The sequence below is a fragment of the Tamandua tetradactyla genome, chromosome 18, assembly GCF_023851605.1.
Source record: "Tamandua tetradactyla isolate mTamTet1 chromosome 18, mTamTet1.pri, whole genome shotgun sequence".
Taxonomy (NCBI): domain Eukaryota; kingdom Metazoa; phylum Chordata; class Mammalia; order Pilosa; family Myrmecophagidae; genus Tamandua; species Tamandua tetradactyla.
The window spans coordinates 32,084,705-32,109,917 of NC_135344.1; the positions used below are offsets into that span (position 1 = coordinate 32,084,705).

A 25,213-nucleotide genomic window follows, 5' to 3' on the forward strand; every position below is an offset into this window, starting at 1 on the left:
ATGTTGCAAGTGGTTAGAAAATAAATGAACAGAAGTGAGGGAGATTTACTATGTAAACTTTATAAGCATAGTGCAGGAGTGAAATGTTAGAGGGGGTTGCAGATCAAAGGTGAAGCCAAAGTTCCTGGATGGATGGTGATGTCAATACTGAGACAGGGGACAATGGAAGAGTGACAGGCTCTGAGTTTGGTCTCAGATGTGCGATGTTTGAGGCTATTTGACATCTACGAGGAGATGCTGAAGTGGACTGAGTACCCACTCCAGGCCAACCACTGCAGGAGACAGTGGAGATAAAATGATTAATAAGACAGATTCCCTGCTCTCAAGTAGCCCATGATTAGCCCTGGCTGCACACTGGAGTGACCTGGGGGGCTTAACAAATATCGATGCCCAGATTCAAACCCCAGAGATCCTCATCTGATTACTCTGTAGAGCCAAAAGGCCATCAGGATTTTTAAGAGCCCCCCTGGTGAGTCCAAGGTGCAGTCAGGGTTGAGAACCACTGCTCTGGAGTGTGCAGGACCCAGGGTGCCTGTTTCTAATCCCACGGAAAGGGGAAGTAGCAAAAAAACACTCATGGTCTTAAGTCTTAAGAATTTAGAACAGAAACACTGAAGCACATGGGTGTAATGGGAATAAAATTATTTGGATATTAAACCAATACATTTTTCCTCCTTAGTAATTTCTGGTTCCTAGTTGTCCCATCGCTCTCTTATTGAGAACTAAGCCTGGCTGTCCTGGATCACACAGTTTCTTCCATGGTACACAGAATCAACTCTTATGCCTATGGGGGTGTGCTGGTTTGAAAGGATGTATGTCCCCTAGAAAAGCCATGTTTTAATCAAAATCCCATTCCCTATTCAATACTGTATGCTTGAAACTGTAATCAGATCATCTCCCTGGATGATGTGATTTAATCAAGAGTGGTTGTTAAGCTGGATTAAGTGATGACATGTCTCCACCCATTTGGGTGGATCTTGATAAGTTTCTGGAGTCCTATAAAAGAGGAAACATTTTGGAGAAAGGAGATTCAGAGAGAGCAGAGAATGCTGAAGCACCACAAAGCAGAGAGTTCATGAGCTAACAACCTTTGGAGAATGAAGAACGAAAATGCCTCCCAGGGAGCTTCATGAAACCAGAAGCCAGGAGAGAAAGCTAGCAGATGATGCCGTGTTCGCCATATGCCCTTCCAGCTGAGAGAGAAACCCTGAATTTCATCGGCCTTCTTGAACCAAGGTATCTTTCCCTGGATGGATGCCTTGATTGGACATTTCTAAAGACCTGTTGTAATTGAGACATTTTCTTGGCCTTCGAACTGTAAACTAGCAACTTATTAAATTCCCCTTGTTAAAAGCCATTCTGTTTCTGGTATATTGCATTCCAGCAGCTAGCAAACCAGAACACGGGGGATTACACAATGGAGGACAGTTGAGCCCTACTCTGAAAGAGTTGATACTCTAATAAAAGATATAAGTCAAGGATAACATGAGGTAGGATATGCTACATGCCAATATAAAGGAACAAAATAAATACTGAGGAATTTCAGAGAAGACAGAACCTTTTTGGGCTTGGTCCTTTTCAAGTCACTGTAGTGAGCTACTCAGAATTCCCACTCTGGGCTCTGACTCCACCTTGCCCTTGACCCTAGTCTGAGAGCACACATCTTCTCAGTTTTCTTGGGAAAGAAGGAACACTGACAACCAGTCTGAAAAATAGCCCCTCCCTACCAGGCAAGCAACGTGTCAGCTATGGCTCCAGGTACTACCCTTGTGCCCTCTTCAGGGGCAATGCCAAACACCGCTTCGAACTCCCACTTGTCTTTTCAGCAGGCTGATAGGAAGGGAGGTGCAGGCTTTCATTAAGCATGTATGGAAAAGGGAGAAATTAGCCTCTGGGAGATATAAAAACATGTGTCTGTCTGGGAATGGCAGGGACCTGGGAAAAACAAATCCTGCAATTCAACCTTCCAAACAAATCTACTACACCCCACCCCTCAAGGTTCAAACTGCATGCTTACTGCACAACGCTCCTTGAATTCTTTCTAATGCTTCCCCCCACCCCCCTCTTCCAATTATAAGCAAAGCAGCACATCACAGTGAACCCCTGAATGTGGTGGGCTCTGCTTTCTCCTTTAGCATGGAGAACTGGCTGACTGTCTCCCAATTCTTTACAGATAATATCAAACGGACATTATCTAACCATATCAACTGCCCCTAGGAGACTATCGAATGGCGTCCCTGCCCTCAAGGACTTCAGAGTAAGATTTTATCTTTCAGTAACTGTGAAGTCACTTAAGGTTTAGTAGTGATAAGATCAAGGTGTTTTGGTGAGATTTATCTGGCAGCACCGAGCCCAAGTGGTTTGGCCTGTGAAGCCATTCACAGGCCCTAGAAACATTGTGTTATCAAATGCCCTAGAAACACAAGAACATTCCCTGAGCCAGTAATCATTATGATATTTAAGGCAGCCAGGGTAACTACACACTGGTTCAGGACACAGGACCTCCTCTAACCCTTCAGCCACGACAGCCCAGGGCCATGATTGCTCTGACTAAGCCCAGCAATAGCTGGGTGACACTAGCTGACCCTTCCCAGACAGGCTCCTGTTTCCAGGCAACCACTTAGGACAGACAGCTGCCCACTTCGTCCCTGAAAGGGATTCCCAAGTCCCCTTGAGGAGCTTTTTGCACTCCAGAGGCACTTCCCTGTGTCCTTTCCGTTTCTCTCATTCCACAAACCCGACTCTTTTCTCAACACAAAGTATGGGAGAGCTAAGCTGAGTTGTCCCTGCTACACAGAGACATCTCATCCTGGGTGGTCTGGGACTGACGGAGAGATGGGCAGCCCTGGAGACCCAGACATGCAACTTAAAACTTTAAGGCTTTCACTAAATGAATCCATCAGTTCAACAGATAATCATATAATAAATGCAGGATATTCTTGCACTGTACATGTAAAAAACAAACCAGACCCAGCCTCTGTCGTCAAGGAATTACTAAAGTCCAGAAGGTGCCAAGTACGATTCGCAAATACCCACGAGAGACAGAGTAGGACAGAACATGAAGGAACCCAAGAGAAAGAGCTGAGGGAAATCCTGTGGGCAGAAAGGAGTCAAAGTGCCTCGTTTGGAAGGGAAAGACAAGATGGTGTCGAGGCAGAGGCGATATTTGTGTTGGGCCCTGGAAGGACAGATTCTGACCAAAAACACACAAAAGACATGTAAACCTAATTATTCAGAAATCAAACAACAGCAACAAGAAATATTGACTATCACTGTTCAAATACGAGCAGGGAAACAAGCCCGCTGCGTGCTGTACAACCCACTCCACAGCCTGCTGGCTCTCTGGATGCCTTCATCAACTGGACAGTGGAGACCCCACCCTCTGCTGGGGTCAGCCCGGCTCACAAGAAGGCTGGCCTCAAAGGACAGTCCCAGCAGGCAATTTCCCAAGGGCATCTAACTCCAGGACACCTGAAATATATATATATATTTTTCCCCCGCATGGGCAGGCACCAGGATTCGAACCCAGGTCTCCGGCATGGCAGGTGAGAAAACTCTGCCTGCTGAGCCACCATGGCCCACCTGACACCTGAAATCTTGTTTTCCTCCCTCAGCAACAGGAAATAACTGGCAAGTTTAACACTCAGGAGGACCCAACTGGAAAAGGGCCAGGTATGCTTCTCCAAGCCATGGAGGCCCCACCTGCTTAAAGGGCAAGCCTGCAACTGCCTCTGGCGACCCCTTTCTCAGGGTCACTCAGAGATGTCAGCACCAACCCACAGCTAACACTCACACGGCATTTTCAAAGTTCACTTTGGGCTTTCATCAACATGTATGATTCTCGCAGCAACCCCAGGGGCGCTCTGAAGTTTTTCTTTCTGATAAAGGTTCTGTTGTAATTATTTCCTACTGTGTTGAGTATCTATCCTCAAGCACAGTCTGTTCAAACAACTTCTCCTCGTTGGCTTCAGCACATCTTTTTGGTTTACACCCCTCCACCCCTCCACCCCTCCGCCCCCTCCACCCCCTCCACCCCCTCCACCCCCTCCACCCCTCCGCCCCCTCCGCCCCCTCCGCCCCCTCCACCCCTCCGCCCCCTCCGCCCCCTCCACCCCTCCGCCCCCTCCGCCCCCTCCGCCCCCTCCACCCCTCCGCCCCCTCCGCCCCCTCCGCCCCCTCCGCCCCCTCCACCCTGTAAGGACTCTGGGAGGGCCGAGGATTTTTCGCTCTAAAAGAATTTACTGCCCATGTGATGGTCACCCTGGGAGAATTAAAATGGCAATTCAAGGAATATCATAAAGCAGCGTCTGAGCATCAATTATAATGGGCAGCACCGATGCAAGAGGTGTGCACAGGACAGAGAAGGCTTGACTGCCCCAGACGAAGCAAGAAGTCACAAAGGACCAGAAGGGTTTGAATAACGCCTGATATTTAGTAGAAGCTCAACTTTTTCCTTTTTCTTAAATTTATACCTTGTTCCAGAAGGGATGCAGGAAGAGGCCCTCAGTAGATGTTTTGGAATTGAATTGAAATTGCAAAGACAGGTGAAGTTCTCAGGTGGTGGTTGGGGTGTGGAGAAAGCAATGTCAAGGCTGAAGAAGTGAGAGTGAGAAGGAGAAAGGAAGACTGGAGTTTGAGTTTTGCCCAGAAGACCACTAGACCCTGGCAAGTGCTGAACCCAAGGAGGGCAGAATTTCAGGGCCATGATGATGGGTCAGAAGAGGAGGATGTGGTGGGCAGAGGGACCATTTCAGATCAGCACCTACATCCTGGGCACGCCTGCACCCACAGCATGGCGACAAGAGGTGGTCTGGAGGGAGAAAGTAGAGGAAACTTCGCCTTTTATTTTGGAAGACTCTTAGTCTTGGTACCCATCTGAGGGGACTGAGCCGAATGCCCCTAAGGAGTGGGCTTCCCCGACCACCGTCCTCCAACAAACAAGGTCTGTCTCCTCCCCTCCCACTGCCTCCAGCACAGTCACCGGCTGTACACTTGTCTCTCTTCTCTGCTGACATTCACTAGCGCCTAATCTGTCCAGTCGCTTGTACAGGCGAATAACTCACGAAGTCCTCACAAGAGAGGAGAGTTTACTATCATCCCCATAAGGGAAGAAATAGCCAAGGTTAGAGCCCTCAGAACTCTCCGAGCTGACGTTCCCCTGCCAGACCCTCAGCTCAACCACGGACTCTGCCCATTTCTGAATCCCTAAGGCTGGGAGCAGAGGCTGGGGTGTCCAAATGATTCCATAAATAAAAACAGAGTGGTTTCCATCTCTGACTTTCCGGGTGAGTGGCACGTGACTCATGATTCACACAGAACCCATTGGCCCCAGGCTCACAGTCTCCCTTCTCCGATGGCTTCAATGGTGTGGGGCCTGGACAGCGCCCCCTATGCTCAGAAGGACCCCACGTTTGGTTTAACGCTCTGTTGTTGTCGTCTTGAAATTATGGTTTTCGAACAAGAGACCCACCTTTTCATTTTGCACTGGGCTCCACAAATTAAATAGCTGACTACATCAGACTCCCCGCTGCCCTTCCTGTAGCGTTCTGCGGTTTGCCAAACTTCAGGACCAGAGACAAGTCTGTGCAAGCAGCAACTGCTTTGCTGAAAACTTTCCATCCCAAATTAACTAGTGCATTTCTATTGTGGTTATGGGGCCAACTAATGCGTGTAACTCAATCACACTGCTGTTTGCTCAATCTGGCTGTAAACTACGTAAACTCCATCCTTCTGGGATGTTTCTGCTACCAGCTGGGGAATTAACAACATAAGTCAAGCTCATTAGGTGACTCTTAAGGATTCTTCTCCAATTTCTGACCTCAGAACTTCTAACCCTGAGGACCCTGCATTCAGCCCCTCATGATCCCTAGCCTCATGGTGGTGCATTTTGGCACATATTCTTAAGAAAGTCCCACAGGTCAGAAAGAATATAGCTAAACCATGAAACTCTAATGCTACATTGGCGCCTTCTGCACCAGGCGTATGACAAGACTGAAGTCCTGAAACCTCTTTGCATAAAATGTTTCCTAAAGGATAAGGAAGACTGATACTTTTTCCCTGCCCAGTGTAACCTTCTGAAATGAAATTAAAATCAACAAATAATAAACGTGTCTGTGCCTTAGTTTATTCACCAAACAAATGGGTTGAACAATTTATTCAAATTTAATACATAGCCAAATAGAACACCAGTTGGCTGTCACCCATGAGAAGTGACACCCAAATATATAGCTCAGTTGAGAGATAACAGCGGGATCCGAAAAGAAGTGCGTGGATGGGAGAGGGAGGCAGGGAGGGGCTGTCAGGAGTCCCTGGCTTTCCTCTGAACAGTTCTTGAAGTTGGGTTTATATCACTTCATTCAAAGGCCTTGGTTTCCACCTTTGAAAAACACTGAGAGGAAAATATTTGGTGTCAGTGAGATCAAATAAGATGATGGACTATAAAACAAAAACATTTTGTGAAAACATAAAGCTCCACTCTAAATTATAAGATGTTAGGACGAGATGTAAATGCTTGATGGGACCTCACAAGGTCCGTGTTTGACTTTAGCAGGTGCCATGGAAACTGCCAGAACTCTGAAAGGATTTCAAGGGAACCCAAGCCCCAGGGAGGAGAGATCAGAATGCAATGGAAAGAATTTCTCCTACCCGCAGCCTGCCAGCCCTCGGCCTCCCAAAGCGATCAGATGTTGGATTTGGAAACAGCCAACCTGATAGAATTCTTCACACTTCTAATTACTTCATGATTTGTACATATTTTGGTGGTAGCTTCAAGGCTATTTTATTAATTCACAGATTTTCACTATTTTTGCTTCTCCTTTCCTTGCCAATAAGCTGAGTTGGCTGTAGCTTGGCATCTGGGAGAGTTACAACGGGAACCAGCCAGCCCTCCTTCCCAGCCCCCGCCACCCGGGAACCTCACCGCAGAGGGAGAGTCAGAAGTCACGGCGAGGGACAGATGGGTGGGGGTGGCCTGGTGGGAGTCTATTCCCTTGTGACTAAGTGTGTTTCTCCTGCTGAGAACATGCCCTGGGCCACCTCTCCCCAGTCTGTCTAATGCTGACACCACATTCACTCCCAGGCCCCGTGGGCTGGCACTCGTAATCTAACACACCAGGGAGGAGGCTGGTGTCACTTGGGCTGTTTCATGAACCCTATAAGGAATCTTTCATGAGAACCACGAAATTAGGAGACAGGACCCTGTGTAGCCAGGTCTCTAGTGTGGCCTGGAAATACCATCCAACCCCATGGCCCCTGAGACCCTGCCCTATGCGTTCTCCCAGGCCTGGGTAAGGGATGGGTGGGGATAATAGCATATGCTCTGCTTTCTTCGCACAGGGACATGAGAAGGGGCGTTAAACAAGGACTAGCATAACCAGATGACTTTGGTTTGAATGCAACCTAGGGCTACTAGGGTTTTGCCTCTGTCACATCAGAAAACGGATTTTGGCTGAAGCTTCTCCTTCCCCCAGAGCCCATGCCAACTGAGGCTGGTGGTAAGAAGTAGGAAGGAGTGTTCTGGAAGGGAGGGTCTGTGGCCTCACTGGGCCGGTGTTATCCACCGTACCCTCCTGAGAGGCTTTTTTTTTTTTTACCTTTCTTTCAGAACCTTTCCCCAGAGGAAGGTCCAGGCAGGATCCAGCTGAGGACGGACCACAGGAGCTGAAATGGTCTGTGAAGCTGGCTCCACGCAGCCAGCACGAGTGGAGGAGAGAGGACTGGGAAATGCCTCCCAGCCTGTGCTGGTTTGAAACTGCTATGTACCCCGGAAAAGCCATGCTCTTTTAATCCAATCTTGTGGGCGCAGACTCACTGTGGGTGGGAACTTCTGATTAGACTACTTCCATGGAGATGTGACCCTACCCATTCAAGGCGGGTCTTAAATAGTTTACCGGAGTTCTTTAAAGAGCTCACAGAGAAAGACACAGCTCACAGCTAACAGAGAGCGGAGTTCAAATGCTTGCAGACAGAAGCTCAGAGAAGAGGCCATTGGAACCAGCTGCTTAAAGCAACTGGGGAGCAAAGGGCAAGCAGATGTTGCCATATGCCTCCCCATGTGACAGCACAACTCCAGAAGTGATAGTTTTTTCATGAGTCAAAGTATCCTCTTGTTAATGACTTAATTTCGACATTTTCATGGGCTTAGAATTGTAAATTTGTAACCTAATAAATTTGCTTTGTAAAAGCCAATCCAGACTTTAAGGCATATTATGAAGCCACAGTGGTCAAAACAGCATAGTATTGGCATAAAGATAGATATATCGACCAATGGAATCGAATAGAGTGCTCAGATATAGACCCTCTCATCTATGGACATTTGATCTTTGATAAGACAGTCAAGCCAACTCAGCTGGGACAGAACAGTCTCTTCAATAAATGGTGCCTAGAGAACTGGATATCCATATGCAAAAGAATGAAAGAAGACCCATATCTCACACCCTATACAAAAGTTAACTCAAAATGGATCAAAGATCTAAACATTAGGTCTAAGACCATAAAACAGTTAGAGGAAAATGTTGGGAGATATCTTATGAAACTTACAATTGGAGGCAGTTTTATGGACCTTACACCTAAAGCAAGAGTACTGAAGAAGGAAATAAATAAATGGGAGCTCCTCAAAATTAAACACTTTTGTGCATCAAAGAACTTCATCAAGAAAGTAGAAAGACAGCCTACACAATGGGAGACAATATTTGGAAATGACATATCAGATAAAGGTCTAGGATCCAGAATTTATAAAGAGATTGTTCAACTCAACAACAAAAAGGCAGCCAACCCAATTACAAAATGGGAAAAAGACTTGAACAGACACCTATCAGAAGAGGAAATACAAATGGCCAAAAGGCACATGAAGAGATGCTCAATGTCCCTGGCCATTAGAGAAATGCAAATCAAAACCACAATGAGATATCATCTCACACCCACCAGAATGGCCATTATCAACAAAATAGAAAATGACAAGTGCTGGAGAGGATGCGGAGAAAGAGGCACACTTATCCACTGCTGGTGGGAATGTCAAATGGTGCAACCACTGTGGAAGGCAGTTTGGCGGTTCCTCAAAAAGCTGAATATAGAATTGCCATATGACCCAGCAATACCATTGCTGGGAATCTACTCAGAGGACATAAGGGCAAAGGCACAAACGGACATTTGCACACCAATGTTTATAGCAGCGTTATTTACAATTGCAAAGAGATGGAAACAGCCAAAATGTCCATCAACAGACGAGTGGCTAAACAAACTGTGGTATATACATACGATGGAATATTATGCAGCTTTAAGACAGGATAAACTTATGAAGCATGTAATAACATGGATGGACCTAGAGAACATTATGCTGAGTGAGTCTAGCCAAAAACTAAAAGACAAATACTGTATGGTCCCACTGATGTGAACCGACATTCGAGAATAAACTTGGAATATGTCATTGGTAACAGAGTCCAGCAGGAGTTAGAAACAGGGTAAGATAATGGGTAATTGGAGCTGAAGGGATACAGACTGTGCAGCAGGACTAGATACAAAAACTCTAAAATGGACAACACAATAATACCTAATTGTAAAGTAATCATGTTAAAACACTGAATGAAGCTGCATCTGAGCTATAGATTTTTTTTTGTTGTTGTTGTTGTTTTTGTTTTTGTTTTTGTCTGTCTGGTTTTTTTTTTTTTTACTATTATTATTACTTTTATTTTTTTCTCTATATTAACATTCTATATCTTTTTCTGTTGTGTTGCTAGTTCTTCTAAACCGATGCAAATGTACTAAGAAACGATGATCATGCTTCTATGTGATGATGTTAAGAATTACTGATTGCATATGTAGAATGGTATGATTTCTAAATGTTGGGTTAATTTCTCTTTTTTCTTTTTTCTGTTAATTAATAAATAAATAAATAAATAAATAAATAAATAAAAGCCAATCCATTCCTGGTATATTGCATTCTGGCAGCTTTAGCAAACTGAAACGCTGCCCTTCCTTAGTTGTAGGGCCTAATGAGACTGATGGGGACCTGGGGATAACCAGGAGTCTGGCTTCACTGTACCATGAGCAAGGAAAGGCTACCCTGATAAGATACATCTACACAATAATGACAGAGTGCACTGACTGTATCAGCAAAGACTCACTCTGGCACAGGGCCAGCGAGATCAGGCTGTGGGACAAGCCTGCTTCTGAACATCATGGAGCTCTGGGCTTATGAGTGACAGCGCTGGGCCAAGGTGGTGGTTGGTTTATTCTGGAGGATTTGGAACAAAGCTCATTGGCTGGAATTCCCTGGTGACTTCCGTAAGCCAGGTGGGTCTTATCAGGCCTAAGGTGTAAACTGAGGAAGGATGGCAGAGCCGGGAAGAAAGGGTGAGGAAGGGGAAAAGGAATGGAGAGAGAACAACAAAAAAGGAAAAACAGGCACCTGAGTGGGAGTGCTGGGACAAGTGGACCCTAAGTACCAGCCTCAGTGACCACTGAGGCCAAAGGCTGTCAATTCCTTTAACCATCCCAGGACTCTCCCAGCTCCTGGTGGGGTGTTAGGGAGACGGTCATGGGAAGGGCTGACACATGGGAAGGACAGCAAGTTCCTGCAAGCCCGGTCCATTCTCCATACCTGGCTCAAGTCCACCTCTCCCGGGAAGCTTCTGACCACTTGGCCACAGCATTCCCATTCTCCATCAGCCTCACGTCCAGAGGTGGACTGACCAGGAAACTGAGGTTCCTCACTTGCAAAAGCCCATTCCAGAGCCTGGGGAGGGGCCCTAGCAGTTTTGTGTCTTCTTTTTCAGAGGGCTCCAAATATTGAATTATAAGCTTCAGGCCTCACAAATCCTGGCTTCACCTGGCTTTTGCCACTGGCACTCAATGCCTCGTGTTCTCTCAGGTTCTCGAGTCTTACACTTTATGTCTTAAACTGTATGTTGCCACTGTAAGCTCCGTAGCAGAGGGGAAGTGTCCCCTCCTTCTGCTGTCTCTTTAGCAGTCGACATCAAAGATCTCGCACATGGTAAGAATATACTTTTGTTCACTGAATGTGTGTTCTTGACTCCTGTGGGCTTTTTAGGCAGGAGGCTAGAAAAGGGCTCTCAGAGAATGAAGCTAAGAGTCTAAGAAAGGAGAAAGCCAGAATTTGAGGGTGACGTGAGGAAGGAGAAGTCTTGCCATACTCCTCGGCTAGCACCTCACTCTCCCTTAGGATTCCAGGGCTACGGTGCCCTGAGGCTTGTTCTCTTAAGGCCACGGAGGCCAACCATCGTTTCCAGGTCCCGTCCTGTTTCCTCCTGACTTGCACCCTCTCCAGCACCTTCCCCTGGGCGCTGAGTCAGCTCAGCAAAAGAACAAAGCTGGCTAGGTTTGCAGGGCCGCCTGAGCTTTGACTTCTCCACGCAGGCATGCTGGGGTGAGCGGAAGTCAGCCAGGATGTGACTTTAATTTCCATTTATTTCTCATCTTCCAGGTACCCCAGCGAGTGAATTAGAATTGGAATGTAGAACCCCAGGCTGAGGGAGAAGACCAGGGTTCTGGCCTGGCCATGTGCTCTGACCAGGCCTTCAGCTGACTCAACTCTCTAAGTGTGCCACTGGTGCTCTCAAGTGTCATTTTCTGAACACTACAAGTTCTCTAAAGACTCCAAAGCAGCCAAAACATCCTAGGTGGCTGCACCAAGAGGGCATACCAGGCTCAGAACTCCAGGCAGAGCATCTGCATGTCTTAGAAGAGATTTATCTCAAAACAGCGGCATCATCAATGACACCATCTCCACCACCAATGCACAATTTATTTTAAAAAGCAAGTAAAAAAAACCAAACAAAATAATTAGAAAAAAAAAAAGCAAGTAGACCAAAGTTTACCAATTTGGATTTTGGCACAAAAATAAATACGATGATCATTCCTGACTCCAAAAAAGAGTTCATCGCTGGTTTTGTATAAAACAAAAACCAACACATACAACTGCAGCTTTTTTAAAATTACAAATTCCCCATCAAATAACTAGAGAATAAAAATAAGCAAAAACGAAACAGAGTAACCCTAACAACCAGGACAACCCTGGCTAACACTTTGGTATGCACCCTTGTAGGGTTTTTGTGTATATATAGTATTTTGTTGACAGAAATAGGATCATACAGTGAGTATATAAGCGATCTACTATAAAAAAAAATTCTGTAAGTGAGGAGTCTCCTATATCATTTAATAGCTCCCCAGCATATCATCATAAAGAGTAGCACAATTTACTCACATTTCAATTTCCTTTAAGTAGTGTACTCTTCTAGACCCTTAAATAAAATTTTTGCAAATTATAATTTAATGTACAAATCTCTAGGAATGTAGCTGGGAAATCATAAGTTGGCTGGTATTTTTGTACTCTGCGTCCATTTGTACTACAGACCCTAAAAGCCCACATACCTTATACTCGTTCATTCTTTCAACAAATATTGACTGCATGTCAGCTGTGTCCCCATCATTGTGTTAGTACTAGGGACGCAGCAGTAAACCAGACGGACAGGTCTTTGTCGTGGTGGAACTCACACTGTACTGAGAAAATACAGACAGTATATAAGTAAACAGAGATAAACAAAATAAAATCAGATTGTGAAAAGGGCCTTGAAGAAATAAATAAGGAAAGGAGGTATGATAGGATGCTTCAGGGGAGGAGACTATTTTAATACAAAGTCTCTCTGAAAAAAAATATCATTTGGCTTGAAATCTGAAAGAATGAGCCACCTAGGTAAAAAGCTAGTGGCAGAGAAATCTACCCAAAGAAAAAAGCAAGTGCAAAGGTCCTGGGACAGGAAAGAGCTTGGTATATTCAAGAAAGAGAAAACCTGGAGCTGAAACAAGAAGAGCTGTGTGGGACGAGATTGAAGAGGTGGATGGTGCAGGACCTTCTATGTCACTGTAAGGATTTTGACTTCATTCCAAATGTAACAGGAAGCCATGAAGTGGTCCAAGTAGGGAAGGTGTGATTTGCATGTTTCCAAGGTCCCTAAGGCTCATACATGAAATATGAAGAATGTATTGGGCAGGGGGTGGGGGGTGGGGGGGGGGACAAGAAAAAGCGGGGGGTGCAGTAAGATAGCCTCAGAGGTGATCCAGATGGGAGATGATGGTGGGTGGGACTTTGATGTCACGGCAGAGGTAAAGGATGTGGAGAGGTGCAAGAGCATTCTGGAAGCGGAACTAAAGGGATTTGCTGATAGATTCAATGCAAAGGACTAAAGAAAGATTCTTAATTATTTTTCTTGACTGGGTGTTTATGGTACCATTCACAGAGAAGGGAGAGACTAGGGGATAAGCAGATATCAGGGGAATCTAAACGAGTTTGTTAAAAAACCTACAATGCTGCACAATGTTTATGATTCTTTTGAGATCCAGTTATTTCCCCCTGGTTCCAAGAACTTGGAGCTTCAAGCACTGAGACCTGGCTGGGTCAGGTCCGGGTTCTGAGACAGCAGGCATGTACCTCACCCCACTGGGTTACTTCTCCCCTCCCCAATCTCTGATAAAACAGAGAATAAATGCCACCTTCTTAATTCCTACAGCTCTCTTAAAGGCTGATAAATGACGTCTAAAGAACTATTTTAGTTCTTGCGAAGGAGGCATATTATAAATTATTTTGTTTTCTTAGCTGTGTTCTGATTTAACTAACAGTTGTGGACACCAAGGAGATATTTATCCTGCTCCAAGGGCTCTGTCTCTGAGAAAAAAAAATAGCCAAATACCTTTTGAGGACAGTTTCTAAAATAATACCATTTATCTGACTGTACAGGTCACTAATTTCTCCCCAACGACGGTTAATCGGCTTAGAGCCACTGGTGTTCACACTCATCACGTGTCACGGTCCAATTTTAAAACCTGAAACCTGCATTCTCGGCAGTTCCTGGGGGCAGCTACTCACCCATTCACAAAACGATCTCTCTTGGTAAATGACTGTGTTTGTAAATAAATGCTGCAGTTCCAAACTTATTCTGCCAATGTCAGAGTCACAACTCCGGTATCCAGTATCATCAGGGATAAGCTGTTCTCAACTGGTGCATCACATTTATTTACTGAGAAGACATTAGCTCGCCTGGCACCAGAACATCACCATCGAGTCCAACCTCATTGTGACCTCCAAACGCAGCAAGGACCGCAAACGCCACTTCAATGCTCCTTCACACATGCATGGGAAGATCATGTCGTCCCCACGCTCCAAGGGGCTGCGGCAGAAATACGTCCACTCCGTGCCCACCTGCCAGGACAACGAGGCCCAGGTGGTTCGAAGATGCTACACAGGTCAGCAAATTGGCAAGGCAGTCCAAGCGTACAGAAAGAAGTATGTCACCTACATCGAGAGGGGGCAACGTGAGAAGGCTAATGGAACAACTGTCCACACGGGCATTCACCCGAGCAAAGCGGTTACCGCCAGGCTAAAACTGGTTAAAGATCGGAAAAAAATTCTTGAAAGAAAAGTCAAATCTCGACAAGTTAGAAAGAGGAAGGTAAATATATGGAAGAACTTAATTGAGAAAACGCAGGAATGAATGGATCCTGAATGAACGGCATATTTTAACCTAGTGTTGTGTTCCTTTGGAACTTCTCAAGATGTCTCCAGAATGTTTCATTTCCATCTTGTTTTATTATTGATACGTGCCTGCATAAATGTCCTTTTGTGGTACTGATCAAAAAAAAAATGTACTGAGAGCCTCTGTCGTGGGCACGGGGCATGTGCACGAGGGCGTGCCACCCAGAGCCCCCTTTAGGAATGACGGACTCACTCCCTCAGCTCTCAGCTGTCAGCCCCCAGGAAGGACGGCCTCAGCTGGAGAAAGCCACGTCGCCCAAGGCCAGTCCTGGGGCAGCCCACATCCACTGCAAACTGGCAGGAGGATAGAAAACTCTTCCAACATGGGGCAAATCTGAAGGACCATTTCAGCCCCAGGAGTCTCCAGAGGGTTCTGGTGAGCCCCCATGGGAGACCTGGTGGGCCCCTGAGCCCCTGGTGGTCTAGTCGGGGAGACACACCTGCTGGGAGCCCTCTCCAACATTTCATGCCTAACTCCAGTCCTTCCTGCCAAGGTTCCTTCCAAGCCCCTAGGAAGCACATGCCTTGTTCCCAGGCCTCACAACCTCTCTCCTCCAACTCTGGGGTACACCTTTCTTATACATAGCTTTACTGAGATATAATTCACATATCAAACAATTAGCCCATTTAAACTGTACAATTAAATGTTTTTTTTTTGTATATCCACAGACATGGGCAATCATCACTACAGTCAATTTCATCACATGAAACAAAAAACAAAACACCATACCCTTTAGCTATCACCCTCCTATCCCTGCAAACCCCTCTGGCACTAAGCAATCACTAATCTACTTCTATTTTTATAGATTTGCCTATTCTGGATATTTCCTCTATACGAAACCATATAATATATGGTCTTCTGTGGCTGACTTCTTTTACTTCACATAATCTTTTCAAGATTCATCAGTGGTGCAGCATGTATCAGAACTTCACTCCTTTTTATAGCAGAATAATATTCCATTGTATGGATATACCACATTTTGTTTATGCATTTATCAGCTGATGGACATTTAGGTTGTTTAACATCTTTGGGCTATTGTGAATAGCACTGCTATGAACATCTGTGAACATATTTTTGTTTGAGCACCTGTTTTCAATTCTTTTGGGTTTTCAATTCCATTCCAGGTAGGAGTGGAATTGCTGGGCCATATGGTATCTGGGGCATTTTCGATGTACTTTTAATCATTGGCCTGCACCTGGCTTCACTTAATAATAAAGTCCACTGAGTCACAATGGTCTGTTAATTGGTATAACAGATATGTCCTGTCTCCCCAGACAGATAGTAAGTACCCAATGGCAGGGACTTATAAGGCTCTTCCATCCTAGCATAGCACAGGGCTAAGATAGTAAATTTCACTTGGTATCAGATATTATGAGCAGCACATGGAATGATTATGTTTGCTAACACGAAGTGCCAAATTAATGGTAGAGATAGAAAATGCCATGGATATGCAGAAAAGAGAGAGACTGAAGAAACTCCACAGAAACATAAGAAAACTTTCTGGTGACCATGGAGATTTCATTTCAGGGAAAATGTTGCTCGTGGTAGCACTGGCACTCTTTAAGAACTTGATTCTCTAGTTCATTGTCCCTCTCTCCTACCATTTGGGGTTCTATTTGTGCTGATTAAAAGCTCTGAAGATAAGACCTAAAATCTTTAGTAGTTCTGGCAAAGGGTCTGGTTGGGGAGTCAGCAGAAATTGATGGCTGCCATGAAATTGATGGCTGCATGGCAGCTGGGGCTGCCTGTGACTTTCCATTTCACTAAGCGAGACTCCCACCCCCAAACCTGAAACAATGGTTTCTACCATTAGGATAAAGCCCCATTTGTCTCCCGGGCATCCAGGGCTTTCAGCTCATGGAAACATTTTCCAACTCTTTTTAACTAACAGTCCTATGTATCTGTAGCAATCGTTTTAGTACTTAAGTACACTTATTTCTTCCCTCTACCTGTTTCCTGCTTAGATCTCTTATCTTCATGGCGATGGGCTCCCCAAGGCCGGGTATCTTATCTGTTTGGGTTCCCATGTTTGGAAGGCAGTGTGGTAGGAAATGGCATAATCTCTGGAATCAGAAAGTTTGAATCTCAGCTTTACTGCCCACTAACTAGGACATTTGTGCAAGCTACTTATCCTATTCAAGCCTCAGTCTGTTCACCTGGAAAACAGAGATGCTAGGACCTTCTTTTTCAAGTTAATGTGATTAAATGAGTGAGCACATGTAAAACACATAGCACAGTGCCCAGAAATATAGCAAATGCTTAATAAAATAAAGTATTAGTTTCTCACTTTAACCACCTTTAAAGGGCTATGTGGCCTAGCAAGTCACATAACTAACAGCTACTTTGATCAATAGAAATAAAAATAATTATAAGGTTGACAGTCACCTAAATACATGGAAAACTTCTCCAAAGATGGAAAGGAAAATAGATAGATGGCTTGATGGCAGGCTGGGTTATGAGTGGATTTTTTCTTTCTGCAAGTTAGTTTAACTTTGTTATCATGTCCTCTGTGCTGTAGTTTTTTATAAAATGAACTAGGGTATAGGAAGATCTTCCTATTTAACGGCGGAGCATCATTTCCCTCCCCAGGTGAATACAAGCAGAAGGTCAATGTCAAAAAGCCAGAGTGACCTAGCGTGTGCAGGGGTCCCAGATCATGGTTCACTGGCACCTGGAGGACACACTAAATAAGCAGATTCCACACCAGAATTTCAGAAGCGGAGGGCCTAGGAATTTACACTGAATTTCCTAAGTTCCTCAGGTAACTACATGCTCCCCAAGTTTTTGAGAGATCCCAGTCTATTAGAAAGAACACTGGATTTGTGACCAGATCCGTGTTCCGCTCTGAGCTTAGCTGCTAATTGTCATTAAGCAAGTCATGTGTCCTCCCTCCTCAGTCCTATTTCGCTTTTTTACTCAACTGCTTCCAACTCAGTGATCGTTAAGGCCCCTTCTAAAAGGAGGAGAAGGGGTCAGTCACATTCTCTTCTGAGAACCCATGCCAAAGGGGAAAAGTTGGCCCGAGAGCCTGGATTCCTGAGGATAACTAAATAATCTTTGGGACAAATAAATATTCAGCAAGTGATCAGGCTCAGCAAAAGCAAAGTGCATGCCTATTGTTGCCAACCCAAATAACAAAGGCACACAGCCTGCCCTTCCTTGGGAGAGCTAATATTCTATTACCTTTCAAGGCTGGTAAGTCTGAAACACAGTCCAACATCCCTACTCACGCCAACCTCCCCACAGACTGGCATAAGGTCATGCCTTCTCTCTTACCAGCACTGCACAGAGAGAAGAGTTCTGCAGAAGACATAGGGAGGGAAAGATCTCTCCATGTGGCTTGGGTGGTTCCTACTTTGGTAAAAGGATAAAGTGGTTAAAGAGAATGCCTAAAAGGTGGCTCAGCCTTGTCAGTGGGTTTCCATAGACTGCGGGCATGTTCACTGCACTGGGTGAGGAGAGATTCCTAAAAGCACACAGGAAGAGGGGGAGGGTGGTCTTCAATGATAATTAAGATTTACTTGTCTCATTGGATGAGTCAAGGATTCTAGATCTAGTTTAGTTTAAAATCCTTTGGAATTCTGATGAGACCATACGTGCGCTGGGTAAACATCATAATGACTCACAGAAAAACAAATCATGAATGATCATTTAATTTTTTCTGATGAAGGAATGATAGGTTTCACAAAAGCTGACTAATTACTATATAATATCAGACCTCGTATATCTTAAATTAGGAATCCCTGGCTGGATTGTGTTAATCCAGGTTTACAGAAATTTGAGTCTTTGCAAAAGATTTTTCAAAGTTCCTCCAAAAGATCCTCTTGCAAAAGTTCATTCTTTTTGCAGTGAGATGTCCTAATTAAAATATACGTATTCCCACTTCTCCATTCACCTGTTTGCATAAGTAACGTGTAATGTCTTGAACCAATTTGGGTCATGGAAAGACATGCTATAGGAAAAGGCAGTTGTCCAGGCCAGGCCACTGAATCCTGGAAGTGTGGATTGTCCAACACACTGACTTTCAGACAGTATCACGTAGGGCACAGTCTTTTCTTTTTCTCCCTAGGTTAGGAATGGTTTTATTTATCTTGTTGCATCCCTTCAAACACCTGTTCCACGTGGGGCTCATTCCACTATAATAATCTTGTTCTCATGAACAGAGAAAATGTTTTCTCATTAGGCTGGTAGATGATGTCTAATTGCTCACAGTTTCTAACACTCTAAAGATAGAAAGAGATTTAAACACTACCTGGATATATCTTAGAGACCACTCAAAACTCAAGCATTCTCAAAGCAAGGGATATTTAGTAGGGGCAAATAAAAGATGCAGCATTTACCCTCAGTTTTATTATAAAGATTTGAAATATAGAACAGTCCCTGGAAAAGACCCAAGGATCTTGGGGGCCCCAGCTTTCCATCTGACTTATTATGGGAAAACTATTTTTTAAAGCCATCTTGACACAGAAATGTATGAAGAAAAACAGAATCTAAGAGCCTGTATAAACGCCTTCTCTGATTTTTCTCAGCATTAATCAAACCTTTATTAGGGATATAATGAAGAGCTTTGAAAAGTAAAATGGAGAGAAATGGAGAAGGAACAATGAGAGAAGGAGTGGGGTAGAGTAACTGGTTTGGGTTCAGTCACTTTAACAAGCACAATTTTGACAAAACCAAGGAAGTCCAAGAGGTCAATGGCCCAGGCAGGGGAGGAGTGGAGAAGTGGCGCATCAGGGATGCTGAGCGAACTGAGCATGGTAAGACCGGAGACCGAGGCAGGCTAGCTTCAAACATCTGAAAGACTCCCCGTAGAAGAGTGATCACACTTATTTGAGTGTGATCCAAAAGGTAAAAAAGAACTATTAGGTATATATGTACATTTATGATATTTAGTTTCACGGCAAAATAAGAAAGTTTAAATAAGTTGGAGCTCTCCTACAGAGGAGTGGCTGACTCCTGCTAAAGCAGTGAACTCCCCAGGGGTGGCTCGAAAGGAAACAGTAGACCACCTGTCAAGGAAAATATGGAAGGCTCTGGCACTGGATGAACTCTGAGCGTCATTCAGTGCTAAGACTTAAGGACTCTATAAACAAGAATAATCGCAGGGATAGAAAACAAGATGGGTGAGATATGGTTAAAGGTCCTGAGGTTACTAGTTGGAGTAGAGATTTAATGGGAAGGTTTTAGAGAGGATTTTAAATCATAAAATGGACAAGTGGATGAGAAGGCCTGTCACATTTCTTCCACCTGATTCTTGCTATAACATCCCCAGGAATAAGTAAACCAGCGACCTCCAAATCTTCTTGCTCCAGAGTCTGAAAGTCCGGTGTAAGGGTGTCATCAGCTGAGCCGGAGGGGGTGATGCTAACCCCCCTCCTGTGGAACCACTGAGCCAGACAGGCTGGGGTTGGTTAAGGGCCTAACAAACTGGAAGAAACCAGGATCTAAAATCAAAGTTGGCTTTAATCCCTAGAAAGTCATGTTTGACAAGGTAATACTACAGGGTTTTTCTGCTTATCTTTCTCTGATTGCTTTAAACTCTGGACTTTATTTTCCTGCCATGTGCAGCATTTAAAAAGTGAAATCATTTTCTCCTTGATAGGAAAGACTGAAATTGTTTTCTATCTTCCTCAAATAAAAAAAAAAAGTTATTTCAATAATGTCTCTGAAATAGCAGGAGTTATTTCAAAAAATGCCTATGTCTTACTTGCTTTCAAATTGCTTTGCCCAGAATGGGCTGACTCTATAACGTGCCTCATTTTGAAAAAAACTGCAAAAAAAAAAAGAAAAAAAGCAAAGAGAAAAATCCACTGATAATTATTCACTTCATAAAATGGCCTTGCATCTTGCAAAATACTTCATGGAAACTCAAAACTTTAGAGCCCAGAGCCAAAACCTTAGAGATGAGACTGGTGAAGGTGAGGATGATAGTAACAGTTGCCATTTATTAAATGTCTTTTATGCCAGACTCTGGGTTAAGTCCTCATAAACGTATTATCTCCTTTAAGCCTCAAGACAATCCTGACAGTAAATAATATTAACTCTATTGTGTAGATGAGGAAACTGAGGATCAGGGATTTTAAGTATCTTGGCCAGAGGTACCTCAGAGCTGAAGTGACAAGGGTGGGATTTCAATCCAGGCACTCTGACTTCATACCATGCTACTTCCCTAGGAATCAGACTAGACAGGCATTTTAAAACTTTTTAGCAGTAGAAGGATCCCTTCTTTTTATTTCCTTTTCAAAGAAAACTTGTGCAGGTCCCTAAGACACACACTACCAACGAAAGTAGAATTTCTGTGGCTGATACAAAGGGAAGTAACTGACTAATTTCACTAGTCTGTGATGGATTGTGGATCTGAACCCAGTTTAGCCCCCTGCCTCAGTCCCCCACCCCCAGGTCTCTTGGAAGAGTTAGGGACCTCAGCTTAACAGTTCAGGTAGTATTTGGCCTGTAACGTGCTTCAAACTGCCCAAAGCTCTTTCCTGTATGTCTGTCGTTTTGAGCAAAGGACCACTGAATGCAGGCAACCTTGTATCCTTTAATCTAAATTATTCTTCCTTCCCGGTTTTACCAACAATACACACTTGTGGCAGAGACCACTGATGTCACTCAAATTATGCCTCCCCTTCTTCCACAGTAACATAATTTTTAGCTGAACATGAAGACACCTTGGAAGACTGCACCTCTTGACCACTGGTGGCCAATGGGATGTGTGCAAAATTGGCGTGTGCAACTTCACGACCCAGCCCTTAAAAAAAGGGGCATGCCTGCTTTTCACCCCCTTTTTTTTTTTATCCCTTCTAGCTAACTGTGAATGTCAGGGGAACCATCTCGGGCTGCACAGATGAGGGTGAACATCTTAGGGACAAGGGAGCAAGGAGAGAGGAGCCAGGGTGGAGACGCACCTCAGTGGGCTGCTCGGGCCTCTCACAGTGACATGGGGGAGGAAGCAGACAGCTGGACACTTGAACAACTCATATTTGGGGCGCTCCCCTCCCCGACCTTAGACTCACACAAGAAGGGCATGTGCACTGGCCCCACACTTCAGACAGCCCTGGATGTTACCCTCATCCCATCTGTCTGGCTATCTGTATGTCATTCTCTCTCTCTCTCTCTCTCTCTCTCTCTCTCTCATTAAAAAACATGTGGTGCTCCAGTATCCGGAACATCTGCTCACACGACTAACATCATCCCTGCCCCAGGGAAATATTTCCCCACATCTCTTGCTCTAGGCCATAATACAAAGGGCGATTGTGTCCAAACAGTGTGAACACCGTGCCACTGCCAGCAGCAGAGACAGAGGCAGCTTCAGAGTTCACAGAGAACTGGGGCTGTGCCACCATTTGGGTAGTAACTCATCAAATCCTTCCCTCAAACGGCATCGATCTACAGCTTCCTGCATGATGAGGAAGTCTCATTTCCCAGGAGGGGGGAGAGTCATTTGATTACTTCTCTTCATTTTCCACTGGTTCCAGGGGTGGCAAGGAATTAGTGTGGTAGCCACAGGAGTTGCATATAGAAGCTGAGGAGTCATCTGCAATATTACAAAATGCATATAATCCTTAAGTTTATACACATCTGCATAGGTCTAGAGGTAATATAAGTGAAATGTGATACTGATTCTTTACAGGGACAACCAGAGGAACATTCAATGCTAGATTACAGATAGTGTGATTTTGACTAAAATGTTTATGAGTAAGATTCAATTAAGTGTTCAAGAAACTAAACAGCAATTTCAGCTTTATTTAAATCATTTTAATTTAACATTTGACACTATATGTATTTTTGCTTTTTAATTTTAATAAATAAGTTAGAAAAAAACTTTTTGAAAAGTCATTTAAAATCATTTTAATTTTAAAAAATTTGTTACCTTAAATTTACATTTTGATGAGATATATTCATTGTTGGCATACATTTAAATTTTTAATCCTTTAGATCGTTAGCTGAATACCAATCATTTAATACCAGTGAAATGACAAATGATTTTTTTCTGAAATGAAGGCAAGAAAATGTATTTTATGGAACATAATTACAATTTACTAACTATATGTCTAGTTTATTACTCCTTATAAATCCCAGCCATCAACAGAACACCCAAGCATGCATAACAGTAATTAAATTCAGTTGTCTTGAACATTTTGCCAATTTTCAGACATACAAAAATCATAGCTTTAAATATATTTTGTCACTATTAAGTATAGTCAAGGTAGCAGAATAAAGCATATTTATCACTGATTTAAATTTTTTAATTCTTTAAACATATGGAATGTCATTCATTTATACTCTTGTCCCAAGCACGACAAATGTTAGAAGAAGGGCTGACCTAAGGACTCTCTTAGCACAACTAAACTTAGATCCTAAATAACGCAACGCCCTGGTTTTCTTCTTAGATAAGCAGAGCCCACAATAGTGTGGAAGTAGAAGGCTAAATGGCTATCACTAAAGGAATCCATCCACTACTTCTGCGTCCCCTCTATGGCATATAGGACTCACACTGTCTGTAGAGCTCTGTGTCACTCAGGTGTCATTTTGACACAATTAACGTGTGCAGATAAGTGTGTGTATTAACGATCTATTGCTGCATACTTAGCAGCGTAAAACAACACACATTTACTATCTCACAGTTCCTGTGGGTCAGGAGTCTAGGCACAGCCTAGCTGTGGCAGCATTCAAGGTGTGGAATGGACTGCACTCTCATGCGGAGGCTTGATTCAGGAAGAGTCTAGGCTCACCAAGGTTGTTGGAGAACTGAGTTCCATCAGCAGCAGGACTTAGGGCCCCAACTTCTTACTGGCTATTGGCTGGAGGCCACTCAGGTCCTAAGGGCCACCCATACCTTCCTGTCATGGGGCCTTCTTCATAGGTCCTCTCACAACATGACCATGTGCCTCTTCCAAGATCAGCAGGAGAATCTCTCCAGTCTGCTACCATGGAGTCTTATGTAACATAACTGAGTTATGGGACGTCTCACTTTGCCATATTCTATTTGTTAGAAGCAAGTTCCAGGTTCAGCAACACAAAGACATGACTCATCGGGGGCCACCTTAGGGTGTGTTTGCCACAGTTTATACTTCCATGTCCCTGCAGAATGGAGAGATGTTGAAAAAGCTGCCTCCTGCCTGGAGAAGCAATCTTATGGACACAATTTTTAGATAGTCATACAGGTCCCAAACCATGTTTACCATAAGTAGAACTTTCCAAGCCAGGGAAACTAGCATTATATTTGCCACAGATACTTGTAGCATTTCTAGATGTACCACCAAACGAATCTAGAAGATAACCTGTCACTTTCTACTCTTTACATAGACAGAAAGTTGAAGGGTTTGTGCTACTCGTGCCCAGGAAGAAGACATTTTGAAATGTGGAGGTTATAGGATGTGAATTCAGTAACAGCTTCCTGCTAGCTCCGTGACTGCAAGGTCCTGTGGCTAGTACAAAGAAAATAAACCAACCCTACCTGTCTTTGTTAGAGTCTGCAGCCCTGTTGGCAAGAAAAGACAAGAAGCATATTCAAGAATGAAACTGTTTTAATGTCACCTACTCTTTCCTAAGCCCTCCAGTCACAGGCCTCCTCTGGCCCTACCTGACCATATCAGCCTCTCGCACAGACTTCAAATCCACCTAAGATCCTTCTCACTCACAAAACTGGAGTTCCTTGAGGGCAGGGCCTAATTTACTCCTACCTACAAGTCCAACAACTAGAACTATCCCTGAGACAGAGCCATCTCTTAACACAGGTTTGGATGGATGGGTTGATGGATGGACAAACAAATGAGCTGTGAAATGGACTGAGCGCAACACTACAGTAGTAAAACTTTGTTCAAGCAATGTCACGTCTCTGAACTTGTTTCCAATTTTCCCAGTAGATTTTTAAAAATGGAATTGTATAATAGCCAATAAAAGAACTAGATATAAATGATTATTTTTTCTAATCTATTTTCTAATCTATTTTTTCTAATCATTTCATAAAATGATTTCATTTATATAATGCGCAAAACCACCCAAAACTAACCTGGGTCAGAATGGGAGAGTGGAGAGAACTGGTCACCCAGGGTACATATGTTTAAAAAAATCATCAAACCATATATTTAAGATTCATGAGCTTTATACAATTTAACTTACACTTAAATTTTTAAAAATCTAGGAAAAAAGCATTTGAGGGAAGTATACTGAGAACTCTGGGTAAAAAGCACAGACCATTCTGCATAAAATGTCAGTATCATTATCAGAGCAAAGTGGTGTCAGCCTTGGGATCATCACGAAGGATAAGCGTCCTCCTCAGTTGTCTAATTCAGTGTTCCCACGTCTTACTGACGTGGGGAGGTACCTCCAGAGGAATGCTACCTTCTCCTCTGCGCCACTTTATTCTTCTCTTTAGACCTTGAAGATCAAATACCGCTTCATTAAATGACTCCCTGAAGCATTCCTGGGGCCAGGGAACAATGCTTCAGTTGTCAGAGAGATGGGCAGCATTCCCTGGGGTGACACTTGCAAGGTTACACACCAGTCCAGACTGGATTAGGAGTCTAGTGACACCCTCTACAAAAATTCCACTTTGCTCCTCATTTTGTGGAGGTGAAGGTGTCACATATAGCAGTAGATGCTCAGGGATGCCCCCCAGGGGACTTCTCTGTTGTAGATTTCCTGCAGCCCCAAACACGTAA

At 44.0% G+C, this 25,213-nt stretch overlaps 1 protein-coding gene and 1 pseudogene across 1 annotated transcript in view; one reads left to right on the top strand and one right to left on the bottom strand.

The window, feature by feature from the left end:
* MAPK4 (mitogen-activated protein kinase 4) overlaps positions 1-25,213 on the bottom strand; it is a 155,656-nt gene that overhangs the window by 82,307 nt on the left and 48,136 nt on the right. The gene's annotated exons all lie outside the window — the stretch shown is intronic.
* Positions 7,245-14,854, top strand: LOC143662409 (large ribosomal subunit protein uL24 pseudogene; annotated as a pseudogene).